Source organism: Cupressus sempervirens, chromosome 3, assembly GCF_028749045.1.
Source record: "Cupressus sempervirens isolate cs-2001-9-10 chromosome 3, ASM2874904v1, whole genome shotgun sequence".
In the NCBI taxonomy this organism is placed as follows: domain Eukaryota; kingdom Viridiplantae; phylum Streptophyta; class Pinopsida; order Cupressales; family Cupressaceae; genus Cupressus; species Cupressus sempervirens.
In genome coordinates, this window is record NC_143120.1 from 954,616,317 (window position 1) to 954,628,631 (window position 12,315).

Consider the following 12,315-nt stretch of genomic DNA (forward strand, 5'->3'; position numbering starts at 1 on the left):
CCATGAGAACTCAATTAACACTACTTTCTACCATATTTTCCTTCAATGTCCAACTGAGCTCAGTAGACACTATCTACTTAGAGTAATCTCAAGGAATGCTTAGTAGACAAAGAGAATTTCCTTGCTAACCAAGAGAGCTTGGTAAGCAGTAACTGACAATTGATATGACATTTTTGCAACATCAAAGACAACACACAATTAGATAGTTGTATCCAATGATCTCCCTCTTTGGAATTGATGGCAAGACAACATGTCATAGCACAATGAAATTTGAAAACAAGACTTTCTTTGATAGAAATTTTCTCCCTCTTAGATTTTATGCCACAAACTTCTCTAATGTAGCAATCTCCCTCTGTGAAGGAATTACATAGCTTTTTTTCCAAATGTTTTTTGAAAAAGATATGACAGTAAACTCTCCCTCTTTTCCAACACATGCCAAAGAAAAAAATACCAAATAAGTATCAATATACCTTAAGTACTAATTCATATGCAATGCTCTCTTAACTATGTTGCTTCGACTGATAGGTCTTTAACTTGGTTCCTAATGATTCATAACTAAAACTTTATTTTAGTGAGCTTTAGATAGGGGAATGATCCCTAACTTACCTCTTAGATACAAGAATGCACCCTTAGGTAATGGCTTGGTAAATCTGTCTACAATATGTTCTTTTGTATGGATATATTCCAATTTGATTTTCTTGTCCTACACTAATTCTCTAACAAAGTGATATTTTATAGCAATGTGCTTGGTTTTAAAATGCATCACTGGATTCTTTGATATGTTAATTGCACTTGTATTATCACAAAACATGAAAACTAGTTCTTTGATCTCAACCTCCATGCCTTCTAACAACTATTTAAACCAAACAATATTAAAACAATTTAGTATTGCTACAACATATTTTGCTTCTCTTGTGGATTGGGATGTGCAATTTTTCTTTTTACTTGTCCAAGATACCATCCTTTTACCAAGAAATAATGCTCCACCAATTCTACTCTTTCTATCAGCAATGTTTGTTTCCCAATCAGCATTAGTAAACACTTTTAAGTCAAGATTTCCTCCAAGTTTATACCACAAACCATAATCTTCAATACCTTTCAAATATCTCAAGATTCTTTTGATTGCTATCATATGATTTTCTTTGGTTCTTTTCCAAGAATCTTGCCACTATACCAATTGCAAGAGCAATATTAGGCCTTGTATGAACTACATACTGTAATTTTCCATTCATTGATCTATATAAGGTCTTATCTACCTCTTTTGAGTCATCATCTTTGGTAAGCTTTAGTCCAATACACATGAGGGTTCCAACTTGTTTTGAAACTTCCATACCAAATTTCTTGAGTATCTCCTTGATATATTTACATTGAGTGATGTAGATACTTTTCTTTCTTTACTGTATCTGAAGACCAACAAAGAACTTAATCTCACCAAACATAGACATTTCAAACTCTTTGTTCAGTTGCTTTGAAAATTCTTTGCATAGATCATCATTCTCTATAAATAAAGTATCATCCATAGATATTTATGCTAAAATAATCTTATTGTTTGGTCCTTCCTTGATGTACAAACTATTGTTATCATTAGTTCTTTGGAAACCAATCTATATAAGGTAGTTGTGCAACCTCTCATACCATGTTCTAAGAGCTTTTTTCAGACCATACAATGGTTTGTGTAATTTGTAGACCATGTCCCTTTTGTCTGGATCAACAAAACCTTTTGGTTTTTCAATGTAGACTTCATCAAGAAGACCATTGAGAAATGTAGATTTAACATCCATCCAATATACCTTAAAAAATTTATGTTCTACATATGCAAGTAAGGTCCTAACACCTTCCAGTCTTACAATAGGAGCAAAAGTTTCACCATAATCAATGTGTTCTTCTTGAGAATATCCTTTACAAACCAATCTAGCTTTATTTCTTAATACCTTACCATCTTCATTCAACTTATTCCTAAATACCCATTTTGTTCTAATCACATTTTTATCTTTAGGCCTAGGTATAAGAGTCTAGGTTTTATTCTTTTCTATTTACTCTAGCTCTTCATTCATAGCCTCAATCCAACTTTCATTTTCTAATGTATCTTTTCCATTTCTAGGTTCAAAATCAACAAGAATACATGCACCTTTTAGCTTACTTTTTGTCAAAGTACCTTCTAATTTATCTCCAATAATATGATTTGGTGTATGATGCCTCCTAACATACATGGCCAATATAAGCTCTTTTCCTTTTCAATGAATTGCATTGTCATCCTCTTGAACTTCAACTTTAGGTTCTTCTTGCTTAGACTCAGTAGGCATTAGCTCAGTAGCATCAAAATGTGACTCAGGTCCTTGTGACTTAGTTTTAACTTCTTACAACTCAGTGATTGAGGAAGACTTGAAAGTAGAAGTCTTCTGATTGATAGATGTGTCCGGCAATGTATCTAGTTTGATGTAAACAAATCTTTTGTAATCTTCTAGTTTCTTTTTACTTTCTTCTTCAGTCCTTTCTGTAAATTCATCAATTCTCACATGTGCACTTTCTATGATTTTATGAGTAGAAAAATTCAGACATCTATATGCCTTACTCTTGCAAGAATATCTTAAAAATATACGTTCATCACCTTTCACATCAAATTTTCCTTTTCTAGATTCTTTCAAGATACAACACCTACTTTTGAATACTTTTAGGTAACTTACAATGGGTTTATATCCACACCATAACTCATAGGGAGTTTTGTATGAGTTCTTCAATTGTACTCGATTTAATGTATGAATTGCAATGTTGATAGCTTCCTTCCAGTATTTGATAGCAATGTTCTTTTCAATCATTAGAGTCCTTGTACAATCTATGATGGATCTATTTCTCCTTTCAGCTATTTCATTCTACTCAGGAGTTCTAGGGGCTAATACCTAACTTTTGATTCCTCTTTCAATGCAAATTTTATTGAGTTCATTAGAGATGAATTCAATGCCTCTATCTGATCTTAAGAATTTCAATATTTTCCCTATTTCTTTCTCCACTCTTGCCGAATACCATTTAAATTTCTCAAATTCTTTTGACTTCTCTCTTAGGTACATAATAGTCATCATTCTAAAGAAGTCATCAACAAAAAGAATAAAGAATTTTTCTCCACTATAGCTCTCAATTCCGATAGGTCCACATAAATCAGTATGCATAATTTCCAACATATCTTCAGATTGATAGTTTTTTCTTTTAAAACTAGTCTTTCCCATTTTTCCAATCTCACAATTCTTACATAAACCAACATCAGGTTTCTTTAAACTAGGGATACCTCTTACTTTCTTGAATTTTCTCATTTTCACCATGTTATCAAAATTTACATGACATGTCCTTCTGTTCCATAGCCAACTTTCTTCAACTTGAGCAATAAAACATGAGCACTCACCAAGATCAAGATAAAAAAAGTTACCTTTTGTTTCTTTGCCTGATCCAATTAGTTTTCCTTTGTCATCCAACAATCTTGCTTTGCCATGCATGAATTCCACCTTGAATCCAATGTTGATTATTTGAACACAATCAAGAGATTATGTTTTAGTCCTTCAACCTAATAGGCATTATCACATACAATTTTTTTGGTTAATGAGATTTTCCCTCTTCCTTTTATGCAACAAGGTTCATTGTTTCCAAACCATACACTACCACCATCATAGTCTTCAAAGTGTTCAAAATTTGTTTTGTCACCAATCATATGATATGAACATCCACTATCTATGATCCATGTATCATTTTTTATCACATGAGAGATAAGCACCATCTTATCTCCTTCATCATCATCAGATTCATCTTTCATAACAATCTAAACTATTTCATCTTCACTATTATCAAAATCTTTAGCCATAAAGCATGTCTTCTTACCTTTGTCCTTGAACTATTTTAAATCCTTCTTGCCATTGCACTTGCAACCTTTCTTCTCATCCTTTCTTTCTTTTTTTGGGCACCTAGTAGCAATATTACCAATTTCTTCACATGAAAAATAGATTAGGAAAACTTTACCTTTGAATTTTCCTGTACCTCTAGAATATTTCCTTGCAAGTAGAGCTTCAATAACTTCAAGATCATTGTCAAAACTTTCCTCTTATTCTTCTTCACTTTCTGACTGAGTGTCCTTTATTAAATTCTTTCCTTTTTCCTTAAGTGAAAGCTTTGCCTCAAATACAAATTCAATATTCTTGGAAGCTGGAACATAATTATCAAAGTTATTTAGCTCAAAGGATGTCAATCTTCCTACTAAGGTATCCAAAGTTATCTTATTATTTGTCTCACATCTTCTTTCTTGAATAGCAGGTACTCTAATTGCATAGATAGGAAGCAATGTTCTAATAATTTTACTTACAATAGTTTCTTTATTGATCTCTCCTCTAGAAGCTTTGATTGCACTTACACTTGCTCTGATCCTTTCAACATATTTGGAAATGTTTTCGACTTCTCTCATTCTCATTTGATCAAATTGTCCTCTGATGCTTTTTTCTTTGGCTCTCTTCACATTGTAATCACCAACATAGATGTCTTTTAGCTTGTTCCACATTTCAAAGATGGTTTTACAGTCTTTGATATCACCATATTCTTCATATCTTAGAGCAGATGCAATGTCTATCATCATGGTGTTATGAGTCTTTTTCATAGCAATGTCTCCAAAAAATAGTGTACTAGTGGGAGTTGTCTATTCTTCGTCAAGGTATTTTAATCTTGAATCATCAATGGAAGCTAGATGAAGTCTCATGAGACCCTACCATGCTGAAAAGTTATCTTTGTTGAGCCTTGGAATTTCTCTCTTGTAAGATATCTTGATTTTGAGCTCAAGTCTTTGAAACCTTTCCTACAAGCACCAAAGGCTCTGATGCCAATTATTGGAAATATAGATGGAGTAACTAAGATGGGGGGTGAATCAGTTACCACAAAAATATTTTAAATCCATTGGATGTTAACAATAAAATTGATTACTACTCTAATATGATAAACACACAAAAAATGTTGTAACTTGGTAAAATTAGTGTGATTTACTTATTAACGATCTTAAAAATTCATAGTGATTAACATGAAAGCATAAAAGAAATAACATGAACACATGAGACACTAGAATTTAATGTGGAAACCCAATAAGAGAAAAACCACCAATGTAACTAGTTACTGATTTTCACTCTTCTGAAGTGAGCTATGTTAGGAGCTAACCTAATTAAAGGTTACAAAACACACTATTAGATGTGACCTTGTTAGATGATTTAATCACCTTATAAGGAGTGGCTTTGCAAGAGGTCTTTGAGGATTTACAACTAGTTATTAAACCAACTCTGTTAAGAGATTTTGGAATCATTGCTATAATTGTAAGAAGGTAAAAACGAAATGACCTAAATGAGATGCAATTGAATTACTAATTATAGATCTATATTTTGCTTCATGCTAGATCCTTCCTGATTGAATATAACTTTGCTACTCCTCAAGGATATCTAACCATCCTTCAAATTTTCTAACACTTTCTTGCTTAATCAATCAAAACACTTGCATAATCTCTCATACTTTAGAATCTCAACTTGACCTTTCATTTATACCATTTAGATTATCAAGTCGGCCCAATTACAACTTACAATGACCAATAAACATTACCATAGTTTGCTGGAATCAATACTTGAAATAATTTAACTTCATATCCCAAATCAAAAAAATCCTTTATTAGTTGACCTTTCTCAATAAATATTGATCCTAAAATGATTTCTTGTGTTAACCAACAGAAGCTTGGTTAACATTATGAGCTTGCAAAATGCTTTGGAAACCAAGTGAACTTGGTGAACACTAACTCTGACCAACTTTCCTTTGTTAACCATGAGAACTCGGTTAACACTACTTTCTACCATATTTTCCTTCAATGCCTAAGTGAGCTTAGTAGACATTGTATATGTAGAGTAATCTCCAGGAATGCTCAGTAGATAAGGAAAATTGCCTTGTTGACCAAGTGACCTCGTTAAGCACTGATTGACAACTAATATGACATTTGTGTAACATCAAAGTCAACACACAATTAGACAATTATATCCAACCATGTCCTCCTAAAACTCTTCATCTTGATAATGTAGAAAAATTTCTCTTACTTCATCTACTAAAAATCACATCTCATCTATTGATGTTGAAATATCTCCTTAGAATAATAAAAGAAAATCTCTCCTAAAGGAAATTATGATATGCATCAAAGGTACATGAGCTACAATTAGATTTGTCTTGACTTCATTTTCCCTTGCCATGAATATCCAATATTCTTTGCCGACAAAAAATTTAATACTTCCAACTTCCTTCAAAACACTCACTTCACTCTTTGTGGATGGTCAGTGAATTTGATCTTATCAAAAACTAGTCATAATTTGATCTTATAAAAAACTAGTCATAATCCGATTGTATCTCATTCTGAAAACATCAAATCTACATTAATGCTAAGAATGCCCCAAAATCAAAAAATTACTTATAGCTTCTACCATTGAAGAGCTATGCAAATTATGACTATAGAAATGAAAATTTTAGCTTCTTCCAATTCTGGTGGTATATTGCATTGCATATTTCGGATGAAAAATCTCCCTCTAACATGAATTTGAAGTTTCAAGTCCTAGTTCATAAGAAGAGCATAAAATTGAAATTTTTAAAATAAACTATAGTTGAAACTATACAAAACTACTTAAAACATTTAAATTTTTAATTAGTTACTTGCACATTGAAAATTTGGAGATAGAGCACTACAATTTTGATTTTTCCATTTTCATATATATATATATATATATTTCCATGCAAATCAACTCTCTTGGTTCACCACCATGTGGTTGTTTCCTAATGGAAGACTCATGCCACCTCACACTGTGACCTCACTGTCTCACTTGGGCATCTTTCCATGTGTTGACTTCTCATTCCATTGTAGGCTTAACTCTAGGTTCTATCTTACCTCTTGCAACTAGGAGGTTGACTCATTTTTGTGGCTTCAAAACCCCTCTTCACTAAGTGTGGCTAACTTGGTGACCATGCAAAATAGATCATTTCACATGATTTCACTTGATATGTTGGTGACATTGCACCTAATGGTTATCTGACCACATTGCTCCATTGTAGGGTTAGCCTCCAACTATGCAATTAGTGCTATGAAGCCACAATTTGGTGCCACCTATCACATGGTGACATCATCCATTTTGTCCTCCTATGGTTTACTTCAAAATATTTGCCTATGTCATCATTATGTCATAGTTGTTTGTTGACCACAAGTGGACCCCCACATGAGGTTTATGGCTTCAAAATCCCCTTGTCTTGTTAGACACTTACATATTTAGTGATTGTGTATATAAGCATTGTGTTGACACACTTCATGCCCAATTTGGGATAATGCATTATTACTACCCCTTTGGCGAGGACATCATCTCCATCATTCATGCCATCTAGAGGGCCTCTTCTTAAGATTGTGATGCTTTTCAGGATGAAAGAAGTAGTGGCCATGTATGAATGAATTACCACTCCTTTTCTTTAACCCATGAAATAGGAAGGAGACATCTACATATCTATGTGTCCTGCAACTTTCATATACTATGAGAATAGGGTTATGTTTGCAAGACTGCAATAATCCCAAGGCCTCATTTTGAATCTCCACATTCTCCTACCCCTCACATGCATATTTCAAAATTAAAACCTCACTCACCTAATGTGTAGCTTGAAATAGGTTTAGATGCACCTTCCTAATGTTGAAGAAATGTAGGGTAATCAAAATAAGGTTAATATAAGAAAGTCTCTACACTAGTTGCATAGTGCATTCTCTTTCTTTGTAATATGCATAAAAAAGCACTTCAAACAATCCCCCTCGTCCACATTTAACCCCTCTAATGCATCGTTAAGTTTTCAAATGTCACCATCATGTTATTTCTCAAGATTGCACTCACAAACACCACATATGGCATTAATATTGAGTCAAGAAGGAGGAAACCATGAAATAGGACAAAGCAGGTTAAAATGGATGCAATGGTGCATATTCCTCTCATATTATTCATGGTACATATTTTAAACTTTGATTGAATCGATAGATTGAGGAAATGGAAAAATCTCAACATGTATGAGATTTATACATCCATGGTCTTGAAGAGACATGTAGACATGTCAAGTGATGACAATGATTATAATTATTATAACATCACTAAACACCCCAATCCCATGTTTCTTATCAGTCTAATATAGATTAGTCAGGCCCCAAAGAAGGTTTGGCTAAAAAAAAAATTGAACTAAAACACCTAATTCCTCAATCTAACCCTCATAAAATCATTGCAGTGATTGAAAGAAAAAATTATCATTAATTAAACATTTTAAAACTCATTTCCACCTCTTTCTCCAACTCATCAACTTTGTGCCAAGTGGTCCTCTGATTGGCCTTTAAAACTAACAAAATCACTTGGCTGAGCTTTAAGATCTAACACACTAACTATCTGTTCCACATTCTCCTACCTTGTGAGATCTCATATCATGATGACACCTAGGTCAAAAGATACTAACCATCAAATTTTCCTTCATGAAACTACTTGCAAACAAACATTTTAGAAAACAAGATAGTGTGTTTGGTTTTTACTTCAAAAATGGGTCAAACTTATAGTTGGGGAAACAAAAACTAGGGTATTAGTTCACTATCACAAGGGGATTATAAATATGTGATTTGGGCTCATGATAAATAACTGGGCACATTTGGTTAGTGGTCAAGGTGGGGTACTCAGATTTGCAGAACTGGGAGCAGTGGTAGAAAATTGATTTTTGCAAATGGAATGGACGTATGAAAGTGTCCAAATAGATTCAACAAGACTTACAAACTGGCACACTTAAATGATTTTCAAAGTATAACATAGTGATATAATCCATTTTATGTCACGTATCATGGATTCTAAGTTATTACATCCCGAATAGGGGTATTGGTCAATTTGTATTTCTTGATGCCAATAAAACTTTAGAAATTGCATTTGGAATTGCGTTCAATAACTAGTCAAATGGATTTTTCATAGGCTCAAATATGAGACATAATGATCCTTTGACCTCTAAAATGTAATACAAAAGGAATTTTCTCATTTTGGTCAACTAGGTCAAAGTTACAACTTGTCAAAGAGGGCCTCCCAGAATTATGAACAATTAGCATCAGCATGACAATAGTAAACAACCAACTTTGAGGAATTCAAAACATGTCAAAATGACTTGAAAATTGAAACATAGGTTTTTAGACATGCATACTAAACACTCAAAAAATGGCAAGTCATGAAACATTACTAGGTACAAGATATTCAAATGCAAACTTGGCTTCTAGTTGCTTTTTGACACTTCAGCAAAAATGCAGAAATGAACATTGCTCAATATGGAATTTCCCAGAATGACACTTTAAAATTAAAAAATACATAGATATTCTGAATTCAAGGTGTTAGAAACATAAAACACCTCATATGCCTCAAAACATCTACTAGGCACATAAGTATTAAAATGTCCTTATAAGGCTCAAATGTACTCAAAAGTTTGGAATGGTACTAAAATGAGAATGAAATTTTGAGTCCCACCACTACCCACATTATTCTAGTAAAATCATCAACAAAATTCATAAAATACCTTTCACCATATAATCCTCTTGTTCTAGAAGGACCACTTAGATCTATGTGAACAATCTCTATCTTCTATGTGGTAGTGAACTTCTTGCTAGGGAATGATACTCTCTTTTACTTAGCCAAAATACATTCCTTACACACAACATTAGAAAGATTAAAAATCTTATCCAAGTATCTAACTACAAAATTTCTACTAACAATCACAATATTATAAAAGTTTATGTGATAGAATCTTCTATGCCACAACCAACTATTATCCACTTTAGGTACAAAACATGTCATCTCATTAGGATTCAACTAAAATACACTACCTCTGGATCTAGTGTCAATTCCAATCATCTTACCATATTTATCTTTGATAGTGTGAGTCTTCTCAGTGAATTCCAACAAATAACCCTTTTCCACCAACTATTTAACAATCAACAAGTTATGCTTCAATCCATCAACAAAATAGACATCATTAGTGTTAGTTTTTCCATAAAGAGTAATGGATCCAATTCCTATTATATAATAGGCTGCATTATTACCAACTCTAACAATACCTCCATCATGATTCTTGAACTTAACAAACTTATTCATATCACTAATTGTGTGATTTGAATAACCACTATTAATTATCCAATTAGAATTTTTTTCCACTAGGGTAACTAGAGCTCTTTCTTCTCTAATTTATTTATCAAGATCTCCTTGATAGCCCAAAATCCTAATTCATTATCACTTTCACTTTTACCTTTATCATCGTATTTTTCATCTTCATTTTCATAAAAACAATATCTATCTCTATCTCTTTCTCTTCGAATTTTTATGGCACTAAAAGTTTTTTTGACTCTTGCATGTTCTCCACAGACTATCTCAGATCTTCTTCTACATATTCTAACATCCCAGGCAATGTTTCCTTTGTGAAATCCTTAATGTAAGGATTTACTAACTGAATCATCTAAGCTATTAGTTCCTCAAATCTTAGACTATCCCTTATGAATATATACTCCATTGATATCCCAAAGTTGTTAAGCTTATTCTTCAAGGATTTGAGGCTTTGATACCAATTGTTAGAATATATAGTTCACCGATATAATTGAGAGGTTGAGGGGGTGGGAGGGGTAAGTTAGTTATACAACTAATATCAAAATTAACATTCTTAAACCATCTTAACCATATGAGTAATATCAACTAAACCACAACAAGATACTCATACACAATAACACAAGGTATGTTAACTAGGGAAATACCTAGTGGGGATGGTACCCAAAAGATGATTTACAAATATAATTATTCCTTGTAAGAGGATAGACCATGTTAGGAGTCTATTACAACATTTCATACATATGAGTCCCTGTTCAGAGACTTTGAATCCCTATTATGAGATTTCAACCCTGTTAGGAGTTATAGAAGACAATTGGACCCACTGCCCAAACAACTTCAAGGGCAAGACAAATGAACCCACTATTCAAATGATTTTTGTATTATTCCTTATGCAATAATAGAACTAAAATGTTCTTTATTTCTCTATCTCTACCCTATCAAGCAGGCCTCTACTCCTTTAGATCTTGTAACTAGATCTTGAATCTTGCATCTAGTAATCTCTTTGATTCCTTATATGCATTCAATAAGCACTCTTCTCCTTTTTGCACTTTGCACTTCAATAATGATCAGAATACTTGAATACACTTCTATAAACAAGGAAAACATCTTTCATTTATACCATATCTTCATAATAATTCCTTGAGTTGGCCTTGAGGCTTTCCCATTTAATTAAAATAAGATAATTAATTCTTTACAATTACAATAGCACTGTTAGGTCACATTCTATAGAAACCTTCACTTTTGTGATACTAAGTCTTGCACACTTACTAGTACCATAATCCATAGTCCCTAATACCCTTTAGATACCTCATGATTCTCTTTGTTTCCATCATATGATTTTATTTAGTTTTATCCAAGAATCTTTCCACCATATCATCTACAAGAGTAATGTCAGGCCTAGTTTGTACAACATATTGAAGTTTTTCGATTACTTTCTTATCCTTGGGTCTATGAACAAGATTCCAAATCTTATTCCTTTCTATCTTGTCTATCTCTTCATTTATTTCTTAAATCCAACTTTCATTATCCAAAGCATCTTTAATTTTTCTAGCTTAAAATTCAATAAAGAAATATGTACCTTTCAATATGTTCCTTGTCATTTTACCATCTAGCTTGTCTCTAATGATATATTTAGGTGCATGATGCCCTTAAAAATATCTTGATAATACAAGTACTTTGGATTTAGAACTTGTTCTACTTGTCTCACCATGATCTTTTTCATCATGCTTGAGTCCCACTATCTATGACTCGAGTCCTTCAAATTTGGGTACTTCTAGAGATTTTGGGGACTTAGAAGGTGAAATTTATTGAAATTGAATTGGACTAGGAAATATATTAGGTTCAAAGTAAAAAAAAAACTTTATGTAATCTTTAGGTTCTTTGATACTCTCCTCTTCACTCTTTTCTTCAAATTCATCAGTCTTCACATGTGCACTTTCTATGATCTTATGAGTATAAGATTCAAATATTTCTATGCCTTACTTCTACTAGAGTACCCTAGGAATATGTCTTCATCACTTTTGACATCAAATTTACCTTTCCTAGTCTCTTTCAAAATATAACATTTGCTACCAAATAACTTCAAGTAACTTAAATTAGGTTTGTAACCATACAAAAGTTCATAAGGAGTTTGATTTGA